The following is a 12,592-nucleotide window of genomic DNA, read 5'->3' on the forward strand; positions in this document are numbered from 1 at the left end:
TATTACATACTGTGTGTCTAGCTCCCAGAGAGCAGGTTATCCTTCACTGCTGTGTTTCTAAATGTATTTACAATTACAGCATATCATGTTATATCCTAGTGTGTAAACAGCTTCAATTTGCCCTCCAGGAGAGCTACAGTAAATGGTTACAAGTTTTAACATTGTAAGAAGGTTCTTATCACTACTTCAGGAGACTCATCTTAAGTGTAATGATGTATACAAATTTCAAAATAAACATCATAAAGTCATTGCTCATTATTGCTGTCAGTGGTTTTAGAGTGGTTATGATTTATAAGTATATCACATTTTATCATGTATGTACACTACTCATGATTAACCTTTCTGGTACTACCTAAGGCTTAAAAAGATAATGCATTTGTTATAAAAATAGAATAATTCGATTTTTAATAATAATAATAATTCCTTATGCTTTTCTGGATACTCCACTCAAAGCACTTTACAGGTAATGGGGATTCCCTTCCACCACCAATGTGCAGCCCCCACTTGGATAATGCCACAGCAGCCAAAGTGCACACAGTATGCTTACCACACATCAGATATCGGCAAGGAGGAGAACAGAAGAGCAAATTCATACAGTAGATAGGAATTATTAGGAGGGCATGATTGATAAAGGCCAATGGGAAATTCTTAATGACCACAGAGAGTCAGGACCTCAGTTTTACATCTCATCTGAAGGAAAGCACCTTTTTACGGTATAGTGTCCCCGTCACTATACAGGTGCATTAGGACCCAGGTCAAGTGCCCCCTACTGGCCCCACTAACACCTCTTCCAGCAATAACCTTAGTTTTTCCAGGAGGTCTCCCATCCAGGTATTGGCCAGGCTCACACCTGCTTAGTTTCGGTGGATTACCAGCTGTGAGTTACACAGTAATATGGCTGCTGACTAATTTTAATCTAGCACCAAACAATTATTTCACTCTGCTACTACATGCTTTAAAAACCTTGCATAATATTTAAATGTCTGAGATGTTTGGCGATCAAGAAATAGAAGGCTAAAAAACTTTTTGCATTACCTATTTCTCTCTCATTGACACTGTTAACTCTCACATTAATTATGCATTTGATTGTCCACCTTTACTGCATTACATTACATCCACAGATTTACAGTCCTCTTATCTGTTCATGTCTGGGTAGTGCAAGGCAAGACCAGCAGGATGCAACTGCACGGCCAGATAGCTACAAAGTGGTTGCAGAGCAGCGGGCATGCCACGAAAATAAAAGGCAAAAGTACTAACAGGGAACTCCAAGAGAATGGTCAGGCAGTCCAGGTCAAACTTGAGAAGACTAAACAAAGCCTTGGGAGCTTTTGAGAAACAAAGCAGAGAAGCAAGCCTGAGTTGGAATATGAACACTGGAGAGAAACATCATAAGCACGGGAGAAACAAAAAGCCAGGTCAGGGAGCAAGGCAAAGACCAAGTACTGCAATGTCAACGGAGTGGAAATAAATACTCTGCCCACAACGAAGTGAGTGCCATTTTAATTGTGGGCTAGCAGTATTGACAAGCTACACAATTGCCCTGCCAAGGAGTGGTTGGGTAGGTTGGTGTCATGGATGTCGGAAGGGACAAACCGTGGAAAAAGACCTATATGCGTATTGGCGGAACGAGGGATTAGCCTGGGATCAGCAGTTCAGGAGTCATATAGAAACCAGTGCCATCAGGCAGCGGACGAGAGGTGACCTTGTGCTAGGTGGGTCTCAGGACATCCGAACATCAATGCCGAGCTCAGGGGAATGAGAGACCCGGAAATATATAGCCCCAGAGAGAGAGACACCGGAAGGACAGCAAAGCACAGGAAAATAGGGACATAAGGACAGAGTAGGAGCGCCCTCGGGCTGCAGAGGGTGTGACAGTTGGGTAGATTGGCCACCAGCCATGGTGTTGAGGGAGCTGGAAACAGCACTCACTTGAGCATGATCGTTACAAACACACCAAACAGTATCTTTACATTTGGTCCTTCTGAAAAGTAAATGCCCAATTTTTACCTAATAGAGCAGATTTCTTTGTACACAAAACATGACAGCTTCACTATAAATATGTAGAATGCCCTAGGGTTGCTCATATAAGGATGTTGCAAAATAATAACCTTCTTATATAGGGGGCAGTCAAGGACAGTATTAATGTTGTACCCTCTAACCCTGAGGCTCTGAAATGAATTATCTGCAATTGTTTTGGACAATTCCAGACGAAGAACAGACGTGGCCAAGATCAAAGGATTCTTTGACAACATTTAAATGACAAAATCTAAAGCCTGTAGGACAGCCCAAGAAATCAGCCACTGTCCACACATAACTACAGCCTTTCATTTTCAATCAGTCAGCAGTATTTGTGACACAACCATTGAGGTTATGCAGGCCTAAAGCAGTACAGATGTTCATTCCAGTACAGTATACAGTAGGTGTAGCAGTCTCTACAACTTATGTCAGCAGGAGTACAGTATCTGTTAAAACATACATTTGTATGTAATGGAAATATAACTATCAAGGAAGCCACAAGAGAGAGTTCTCATTACCCATTGTCGACAATACCTTACTTTTTCTAGAACACTATCACATTAACTACTCCGCAGAGCAAAAACCACACGTCTGTGCTAAGATATGTTCATTTCACGAGTCCCAGACTAGCCGGGTCCCAGACCTGTTATAAGTCCCTGACTTATTGAAGAGAACACCCCTGTGGCTTGCTTTTCAAATTATTAATTTTTTAAAGATCACTTACTGACGTCAGACGGCTGCCAATTCTCCAGACGCGTCTCTGGAAGGATAAACAGTTTATCCCCCTAGGTTCGTCCAATTTGCTAAAATTTTCCGGGTCTGGATGGAGTTTCAGCAGCCGTCCGGGCTCAGGTTTGTGATCCCGGACAAGCCCCCAAATTGTCGTGAAAATATAACTATCAAGGAAGCCACAAGAGAGAGTTCTCACCTGAGTAAGGTCTTTATTTCAATATTGCAATATTGGGAGCCCTGTTGCCACTCTGCAAAGTGCATCAGAGACTCAATTTGTTACAAGCAGTACAGGGTTTTTATAAGATGTTGCGCTGCAAGAGAAAGCTCAGCACTTTGTCCCTTCTAACACTTCCCCTTTCCCTAAGATTCCATCATAAAAATGAAAGAAGAAGCACCACTAGATTTGTTTTTCAAAATGTATCAGTTACTTTTGGCTAATCTAATGACCCAGACAGCATATATTGTTTTGGTACATTGTCTTCTTAAGTAACCTAAACAGTGCGTACTTTGTTGAAGCACTGTTTTCTAAAAGTCTGCCCGTAGCACAGCAGTTACATCCTTGAAATATATTTTCTAAAAGCACCAATATATTTTTTGCAAAGCTCTCTACATGTTAAGAATCAATTTACTTATTAGATTTCCATTTCACTAACCTACACCAGAGATGTGTTTTTATTTAATAATTCACAAGCTTGGGTTTTGGCACTAAGAGATACAGTCTGTCACAGACGTCCAAAGGGACTAACCGTGGGGAGCAGGAGAGCAGAAAAAGACCCATATGCGTAGCGGCGAGACGGGAAAAAGGCCCGGGCTCATTAGTGCAAAGAGTTCAGGAATGCCGTATAGTAACCTATGCCCTCAGGGAGCGGACGTGGGGGCGCCCTGGTGCTAGGCGGGTCTCAGGACATCCGAACGTCAATGCTGTGCCAGGACAGAGTGCAAGACCCGGAAATATATAGCCCAAGGGAAAGAGAGGGACAGGAAGGACAGCAGACCGGAAACTAGGGACAGGACAAAGAAGGAGCGCCCTCTGGCTGCAGAGGGCGTGACACAGTCCTGAGCATTTTAAAGTAGAGTTTTAATGGCAGTATGGAAACTACAGAACTTCAGTCGAGCATGAGTTCAAATGATAGAAGCTGTTGTCCTGGAGAAGCAGCTTCATGTGTGATTGTACACATGTTATTCTCATCCGTGCAATGGTAAGTGTCATCCACACTAAATACAGTACATCAACATCATTAACAGACATTCCACACATATGGCATCATTAGCTGGGCATCTGTAGTAGTGTGAAGTACAGGTAGAGAATGACACTTGTAGCATAGTTTTTCCATGGGAAGCATGAAAGTTGTTTGTACTGGGATCATCAACCAAAATGGTATTAATTTCTAATTTTTCTTCTGATATCTATTCCACTGAACTTTAACATGTACATGCACAAGGTGTATCATTGGTACAGAGCGTGCTGTCTACACATGCCACACAACCTCTGACTCCATCTCTGACTTAAGCTGTTCAGCAACTACAATGAATCTGTGTACAGTATGAAGAATTCTTTAACACCAATCAGAGCAGTTGCATATTGTAACAAACATGGGTTGCGTACATGGAGAAAAACAGGAAATGACCAAGCAGATTAGCCAATAAGTACAAAAAAAACTCCAACTTGTAAAGAGTTTGCCGAGAATATACCCAAGCGTTTGATACAGTTAGAGGCATGTGAATTTTGTTCTCTGGCACAGCTTTGGAGAAGAGAGTAATAATTCAGGAACTCTTGGTTAAACAATAACAATACAGTCTAAACCACAGACAACATTATCATACAACACAAAATCCCAGATGCTTACCAAGAATTCAACTCTAAATAGTTCAAGTAGGTAGGTGTGTCTGCATGTGTACGCAGCAAAGGAAAAAGTGAAGGTTTATTCCATGCTGTAAAGAGAAGAAAAGAAAAACAACTTTTTGGCTGAGGAGCCTTCTTCGGTTGTGGGAGCCTTTCAATAAATCTTCACTTGCTCCTTCAACTCTTAATACTGTACCTACAAAGGTACAAAGAAGTGGTCATTTGAATAAGAAACAACCTATGGTTGTAGACATAGATTCCACAAAATAAAGGAAAACCTCTCTGTTCTAAAATGCATCCACTAATCAGCAGAGGGTGTTTTAACCAAGAGATTCTTCATGCACGGAATCAGTTCAATAAAAATACAGAATAGCAAACTATCTGATCATTTCCTGGTTGATATCGAACAAGGACCTCTTGCCTGACACATGCTTTATGTTCTGTCTCCTCCTGCCTTCCCACTCTCTTGTGGTCTGTTCTTCCTTTTCTGACTCCTTTGTTCTGTCCTCTATGCCAACTCTTAATCATTTAGAAAGTTCACAGAAAATCCATTGGTCCTAAGCAGTGAATAACCAATGGCTTGCTCAAGTAAGCAGTTGTCAAACAGTCAGTGTCAAGCATTAAAAAAAGGACAGAGTCACTTGGAGACAGTAGGAAAGCAGCAGGCTGTGTCAGAGCAAGGGTAGAAACCCTGGTGGCCAATACTGTATGTAGTTTTGTTGAAAAAAGGAGATGGGAGGTCTGGGGACAAGTACAGCATGTTTTATGTGGCAGAATAATCAAATAGAGAGTACTTCACATTAGGCCACTTTCTCTACTTAACATTCTTTGCATGTACAACATAACCTGGAAGATGTTAATTTTATTATACCAAGTTTCCTTTTCAGATTAAAGTAGCTAAGAGGCTGATTAATGATTTTATAGCACCCCAAAGCTTTTGCTAGCCTGACAGTATCTAATTCTAAATATAATGTTCAAGATTTTCTCTTGAGGATGTTGGAACATGGTTGGATTCAGGAGCATATGTCTTATGGGCTGCACACTTAAAAATCTTTAATTAATCCAGTTAGACTCTAGAGTATTTAATTTTTAATAATGTATCAGAGTATTGAGACATTTTTTTTCTGCCTAAACTATCAATGATGTTAAATGTAGCATACTGTAGGTAGTAAAATAGTAAAGTTTACCAATCATACTCTTTCAAAACTACAGGGCAGGAATTAACCAAGCATTATGAATCCTTTATTCTCAGGAACAGTTCTGATTAGACAAGACAAATATTTAAAATGACAAATAACTCACAACTATACAACATATAACAATACACAACATAAACCAGTTACACTACAAACATTTTTTTCATTATATTAATGGATACATACATTCCAGTGAATCCCACAGGCTTACCTTCCATAGAAATAGAAAGTCCAGAACTGTAATGTTATTGTCTTAATGCATAAAAGAGACAAACAACATGAAAGACCAAAGAGAGAAAACTTGCCTCTTAATACACAAAATGGATCCTAACCAAGACTAAATCTCCCTCCCAAAACAGATGTTCACAAATGAATGGGAACCAATTCCCTATCCCAACACAGCCTTCACAATAGGAGAGATGTCTTTAGTCTGCAGGTTTCACAATGACGTTCAAAGTCCAGTACTCAGAGTTCAGATTACCTGAACAGAATTTGTTTGAGTCTAATTTCAAAAAGGTGTTTTCTCATAACCCATGCTTTGGACAAAGAGAAGGATAATGAATGATGATGATCTTTCTTCATCCTGTCATTCTTCCTCCCCTCTTCCACTATCTATTCTATCTCCCATCTGGTGAATTTCTGCTGTGGTCCATTCTTATGGGGACTAGCTTAATGACCTTACAAAGAATAGTCTAGTCGCTATTGAATATTTTTAATATGGCTCATTTAACAATCTTAGAATGACTGTTTAACCTGAGTTAATTATTAAGAACACCTTTATTCGCATGCTTTATTTTCCATGGCCCAAGAACAGTTATGGATATAGAACAAAACTAAACCAATTGTAAACCTTCAAAATAAGGTACTTTTGCTGCAAACTATCAACCTTTCAGCTAAATTTGCTGAAATGTGACTGCCCCTCCAGTTACAAACACATGAGAAAAGAAGGATGAGCAAACATTATAGAAGCAGAGAAATTAATTAAAAATATAGGGGACAAAATCATTTAGCTCTTTTAACTAATGATGACAATAAATTAATACAGTACGTATAGGTTTTGTTATTTAGTGTGATACAGTAGAAATATTAAATGAAAAAATACAAAAGTGGAACTTTTTGCAACTAATGTCATGTCATGTTAGCATTTTACAAAAAGCTACACTGTTATGGAGTATTGGGTATAGTAAAGTTTTTGACTTAAAGTATATTATTATAATGTATTATACTATTTTATAACAATTAGAGTAACATTAAATATTTATATAGTTAGAATTATTATTAGACTGTTTTGAAGTCTGCTTTGTGGACATAGAGAGGTTGAGCCCTATGGATGGGTTTTAAGAGTGCCCATGGCATTTCTGCAAAGTTTAAAATATAAGTACATAAGATAAGAATATTATTCTCATAAGCAGAAAAAAAAGTTTTATGTAATTTTCTGTATAATTACCACAACCTGTTACATTATTTGATTTTTTTACGAAGCAGGATTATTTGTGAATACAATTGCTGAAAAGTAATCTGTCCTTTACATTAAATCTATAGATAAAAAAAATGGGAAACTTCACAATATCAGTTTATGCATCTGCTAGGCTGAACTAGACTCATAAATACCTGTATAAAATATGGGAAACCATAGAAATAATATATGATATTTTGTTTTCAATCACAAAGTAAAAGCTGGGCTGATTGTTTTCTGAGTGTAGGGTACACTAACAACAGTGCTGGAAAAATCAAGTTACTGTAGATTGTGAATGGCTTTAAGGCAGTTAACATCCACCCCAATTACATCATGACAGAGCTCATTATGTCACTCTGTAAAAAGATATATAGTATGTGAGATAAAAAAGCATTTTTAAAAAACATTTGGTACTTCCTCACAATTTAGCCAGTATGGGCGTCTGATAAAGCATGTCCTTAAAGTGTGTTTTAAATAAAAATAGGATATATACTTGGCTTGTTCCAGACTTGCTTCAACAATTTTTTTCATGTCTTTGACAATGACACAGAGGCAGGATGAAATTCAAGTTTACTGAGCCCAATGTTTCAGCAATGTGGTGCTGGGACTGCCCCACAGGACAGACAATGAACTAAAGATAGATATCAAATAACATTCATACGCAGTTTTTCTTACAAAACAGATGCCTTAACTTACCTGTCCCTATTGTCCAGTGATCCTAATCTGGTAGTAGACAACACATTCTCTCACATTAACCTTTTTAACATCCTTCTAACATCATCATACAATGCAGTGTTCTGTATAGAATAAAATTTGTTAAACACAAATAGAAAGATATTAAGATTAAAAATGATTTAACAGAAAGACCTTGAACAATTGATTGTAGCAAAGCAAACCCCTTCTCTCCTCTAACTTTAGTACCAGCACCAGCAACAGGGAATCTAATATTACAGCACAACACAGAGTAAGATACAGTACACATACAGTAATAAAAAATGGTAATCCGATTACTGTTTGTGCATCTTTAATGCAGTGTTCCTAAGGTTCCCAACATGAATTTAAACTATATATATACAGTAAAGAAGACATTCACAATCCTAACAATTAATTCACTCATTAATGATGAGTCAAATGAATTAATTAATTCAAATCCTAACTATTAAAAAAGATAAATTTATTACATTGAAATTGAAAGACATTAATGCAGAAAGATAATTACGTCATACTAATAACCGACGTAAAAATTCACCAGTCATTAATAAGTCTTACAATACCATACATATAAGAAATAACATGTAATACCTGCTGATTTATATTGTTACAGGGTATTGTTAGTGACTATTGTCTTAAGTGTCCTTAAGAATCTAGAAACTATGGATAACACCTGGCTTGTGTCAATCTTTCCAGTTCTTGGTAGTTTCAATGCAAGGAGATGTTTGCTGAGATGTGGGGATCCATCATGCAACATTCAGTGATCAAAGCAATCATAAAATTTACCTTGGTTTACCCTAATTAATTGAGTTTTGGGTAAATATTAAAGTGTCAATCAACATTCCAGGAACACAGACTGAACTGAGAAAGGAGAGAGAAAGAGGGAACGGAAACAGGCAGAAGGTGAGAGTTTCTTCTCCAGATAATCCAGAAAGACCTTTGAACCTGGCCATTGCCTTGCCATTCTTTTGTTTTTCTTCATTTCCTGTTCAGAGAATCATTCAATTAAAAAATATCCATTCCTGGTAGTGGATGCGTTTTTAGTAAAGGAAGATAGGTTTCCCATTCATTTTGCGTCATCTGGATTTACAGAGAGATTTAACTGTAAGTCATGTTCTGTTTCGTTTAGAAGGCAGTTTTTTCTCACATTTAGGTCTTTGTGGGTGTTTTATATTAATTTTAATACTTGGTAGCTGTCTAAGATTTTCTGGGTGGTCCAGACATAGGCGCCTGGAACATCTTGTTTGTATATTTGTAAATAGTGTAACTTTTGTGTGTTGTATGTTTGTTGAATGTTATTTAGTCTGTGCAATGTCCTTATTAATAACTTTGTTGAACACAGTGTGTGTGTGAATTAATATGCTTTTCACCAAAGCTGTGCCGGAGAACAAAGAACTCAAGTGGCTCTAATTATACCAACCACTCAAGTCTATTCTTGGCATGGTTGTTAAACACTGTGATTATTTATTTTACATATTGATTAAACCAGTTGGTCAATTCCCTAATATTCCCTAATAATAATTTTCATAAGCCCTGTTTGTAACAATATCGTGAGCAAACAATAATAACATCAAGAAGTAAGATGTTCTCTAGTTATTAATGTTCTCTTTATTCCATTATCCATCTTAAATATACAGTAGGCCTATGTTATTTACTGTAGCTCTTAAAAGTGCTTTTGGTTCGCCAGAGTTGGGATTTACTAGCTTTAATGAACTGACATTAATCGATTATAATAATAATAATAATAATAATAATAATTGCTTACACTTATATAGCGCTTTTCTGGACACTCCACTCAAAGCGCTTTACAGGTAATGGGGACTCCCCTCCACCACCACCAATGTGCAGCATCCACCTGGATGATGCGACGGCAGCCATAGTGCGCCAGAACGCTCACCACACATCAGCTATCAGTGGGGAGGAGAGCAGAGTAATGTAGCCAATTCATAGAGGGGGATTATTAGGAGGCCATGATGGGGTAAAGGCCAGGGGGGAAATTTGGCCAGGACACCGGGGTTACACCCCTACTCTTTTCGAGAAGCGCCCTGGGATTTTTAATGACCACAGAGAGTCAGGACCTCGGTTTTACGTCTCATCCGAAGGACGGGTGAGATTATGAATATTTCGAGCTTTAATTAGTTATCACAGAATGCAAAAAAAAACAATAAAAATACAGTCTTACCTGTAACAGCATAGATAAACATATTAACAGAAAAAAGACTAATACATTTCATCTGAGTCCATAAAACCATGAATGGTTGAAATATTTAGTATTCTTAATACATCATGTCTGGTATTTACCAAGAATACCCCATTTTTCCTTTACACATAATTCTGCCTTAGTTTAATAAAGCTCAAACCTTCTGACTTTCATAAATTTTCTTTGTGAAAAGGCAGGTAGTCAGGACAGCCCAAAGTGAACCAGACAGCAGCGAGAATCATTTTTCTCCTTTATTCATGATGTACGCACAATGGGAGTTCCACAGTACATGTAAAACTCAAAGATGTAGGGCAAGCTTCAGATGTTAAATAAACTCTCAGGTGGGGGTGGCTCACTGACTATCCCCCAACCTCCACTATCAATTTCAATCTTAATTGGTTAATAAATTGAGCAGTCCAGTAAATGATTGCAATCAGACCCTCCCATCTACCCTTCCAGCTTACAGTACATCCTGTAATACTCATCTCTAGTCGTCTTTACTTTCATCACCAGAACTTAGGGGTAAATATGGAGGTTCTCCATAGCATCCCCAGGACACAGGGATGCTGAACTTAGTGTCCCCTTCTTTAACCTGCATGGGTAGTATACCCCCCTCCTTAATCTTCTCTGATAACCAGTTTGTACCAACTCTTATCAAGATGTTGTAGAACCACCATTCACTAGTCCTCTCTACCAAAGTTGTGTTATGTCTTCCATGACAGTCCAAGTAACAAAGGAACAAGTAATAGGTTTATTCCATGCTGAAAAAAAGAAGAAAGAGAACAACGTTTCGGCCGTGGAGCCTTCTTCAGGTGTGAGCCTGAATTACTTGTTCCTTTGCAGCCTACGCATGCTGACGCAGCTACCCACCTGAACTAGTCCAAGTAACATATGTTCCTGAATATTAATGAGGACCCTATGCAGAATAATCAAGACAAACTTGAGAGGCGTAGTCGATTAAACAGTCCGAGGTCGGAAAGCCGAAGGAAAACAAACAGATGCAAAAGTACAAAATAAGAAGTGGAGCCGTAAGCTGTGAGGAAGCCGAGAGTCTAAGCCAGCGTAACAACATATTCTCAAAATATTGTGTGGGATAGTAGGCTGATGGTCTATCAGTGTCAGTATACATGAATATAAGTATTTGTATATAACATTAACCAGAGACAGAAACTGGAGTGACTCAAAATTATTCCAATAAAAACGTGAAGTTGCATTAGTGATATATTAGTGATAATAAAGTAATTAACATCGACCATCTGAGAATCGAAAGTTAAATCCATACCAGTAATCATTAATAGTGATTTCAGTATACATGATTGTAAAAAAGTAATTAAATTGTTCTGTCCCTTCACTCTCTACCCTGTCTCTATGAATCTCTCAGACAGTAATTTTCTTTAATACTCATTAATGATGGATACAGCCGGAGTACCCTCGGCAGAAACCTCAATGTCTTTAATTACCCCTATGTTCTTTATCCTCCAGAGAGAGTGCTTTCCCCTATTTACTGTGGTCCACATCCTGTCAAAGACATCAGTGAGACATTTGACAGGAAAGATTTTACAGACTTTAAGGAAAGTTAGGCAAAAGGCCTGTAACCAATCATGAAACAGTACCCAGAAAGCCTTGGCAAAATAATTTGTGCGGTTACAGTCTCTTCCCCACAACAACACAGTAAGGGTAGAGTGTGAGGCCCCAACGGTAAAAGAAGGTTCATAATGACAAGCACTGGTATAATATGCTCCAGGCTAAGTCTTTGTGAATGTTTGAGAAAAGCCCAGGGGTTGTGTTTTTACGTCTTTATTGATTGAATTTCCATTAAAATGTCCACACAAAGCATTTTAAGCCTATCTTTGAGACTTGACAATATTTTGAAACAATACTGTATTTCTTCTGACTTAAGTGCTGTTTATAAGGCATCATGTGGCTTAGATATCCACAAAACAGATGTGCTCCCAGCTTTATTTACAAAACACAGATAATTCATAAAACCTATTTAAGAACTATGTATTCTAGTTTACTTTGATGCCATGGTAATGATAAAGATGTCCATGCAGTCTTTCATAGACTGTATTGCATAGTAACAATGACAGTGTTAGAAGTTTTTTAAGTAACTAGTTTTTAATTTAACAAGGCTTTACTATGTGATTAATTTATTGCTGAAAATGAATTGTAATATGATCACATTTTACTATTTTTAGTTTAGCTAAATCAGTTTCTTTCCCCTGCGTACCTTTGTTTAGAGAAATCATATGCTCCTTTAGGAGTAGAAGGTCTAATAATTGTACATTAACTTAACACAGCTGTCACAGCATTTTAATGAATATATGGCTCTGATGTTTGTTTCTATCTTGCCCTGACAATGGTGCTCATGTACAGACCTAAGAATTCACTCTTATATGAGAGTTTTCTATTATGTTACCTTAAATGCCTTATTGTAC

The sequence above is a fragment of the Lepisosteus oculatus genome, chromosome 6, assembly GCF_040954835.1.
Source record: "Lepisosteus oculatus isolate fLepOcu1 chromosome 6, fLepOcu1.hap2, whole genome shotgun sequence".
Taxonomy (NCBI): domain Eukaryota; kingdom Metazoa; phylum Chordata; class Actinopteri; order Semionotiformes; family Lepisosteidae; genus Lepisosteus; species Lepisosteus oculatus.